Below are 1,559 nucleotides of genomic sequence, written 5' to 3' on the forward strand. Positions count from 1 at the left end.
CGTTACAGGGACTGACGGCCCCACACACAAACTTCCCAAACTGCAGGCGTGGGACACGCCTACTTGTCCCTAGTGCTGTCAGTGGGGAGGATTCTCCTTTTTTGGGGGTCTTGTGCTCGGTTTTCCTCGCCCTCCATTGCTTTTCATGACTGGAGGAGCAATAGTCTATGACAGACTTGCAGCTCCTAATAAGCTGTGCAGGAGGGACGCCTCCCATAGTCTGCCCAGGCATCACCATGACTAGAGGTGCGCGAACCCAGACAGTAAAGTTCCTCCTCCGTACCGAACATCTACCGATTTCACCAGCACGTCTGTTTTACTGTTCGGGTTCAGCCTCGCGAACACCGGGTGTTTGTGGCGCTGTCATGTGCATGGCAGCAGGCAAACCCCGCTTCTGATCGGCGGTGAGATCATCCCCAGCTGTCATAGAATCATAGAATCGTAGAGTTGGAAGGGACCTCCTGGGCCGTCTGGTCCAACCCCCTGCTCAAAGCAGGATTCGCTAAATCATCCCAGTCAGATGTCTGTCCAGCCTCTGTTTGAAGACTTCCATTGAAGGAGAACTCACCACTTCTCGTGGCAGCCTGTTCCACTCATTGATCACTCTAAGTGTCAAAAAGTTTTTTCTAATATCTAATCATTATTATTATCCCATTGCTTCTAGTCTTTCCTTGTGCAAATGAGAATAAAGTTGATCCTTCTACAATGTGACAGCCCTTGAGATATTTGTAGACAGTTATTAAGTCTCCTCTCAGTCTTCTCTTTTGCAAACTAAACATTCCCAAATCCTGCAACCTTTCCTCATAAGACAGGGTTTGCAGACCGGTCACCATTCTGGTCGCTCTTTTCTGAACTTGCTCCAGTTTGTTGATGTCTTTTTTAAAATGTGGCGCCAAAAACTGGACACAGTATTCCAGATGAGGTCTGACCAAAGAGGAGTAGAGGGAAATAATGACTTCACGTGATCTAGACTGTATGCTTCTGTTAATACATCCTAGAATTGCATTTGCCTTTTTTGCTGCTGCATCACACTGTTGACTCATATTCAGTCTGTGATCTATTAGTATGCCCAAGTCTTTTTCACATGTGCTGTTGCTTAGCCCTATTCCTCCCATTCTGTATATGCTTTTTTCATTTTTATTGCCCAGATGTAGTACTTTGCATTTCTCCCTGTTAAAAACCATCCTGTTGCTGCCCACTGCTCCAGTTTATTTATATCTTTATGAATCCTCTCTCTCTTTTCTCTAGTATTAGCTATCCCTCCTAGCTTTGTGTCATCAGCAAATTTAATCAGTTTACCCTCAATTCCTTCATCTAAATCGTTGATAAAGATGTTGAACAATACAGGGCCCAGGACAGAGCCCTGTGGTACCCCACTTGAGACATTCTTCCAACTGGATGTGCAGCCATTTACGACCACTCTTTGGGTCCGATCACTAAGCCAGTTATGAATCCACCTAACAGTTGCCTTGTCCATTCCATACTTAGTCATTTTTTCAATAAGGATTGTATGAGATACTTTGTCAAATGCTTTGCTGAAGTCAAGATATACTATATCT

The sequence above is a fragment of the Dendrobates tinctorius genome, unplaced genomic scaffold (genome assembly GCF_039654945.1).
Source record: "Dendrobates tinctorius isolate UK_male_01 unplaced genomic scaffold, ASM3965494v1 ptg000003l, whole genome shotgun sequence".
Lineage (NCBI taxonomy): Eukaryota > Metazoa > Chordata > Amphibia > Anura > Dendrobatidae > Dendrobates > Dendrobates tinctorius.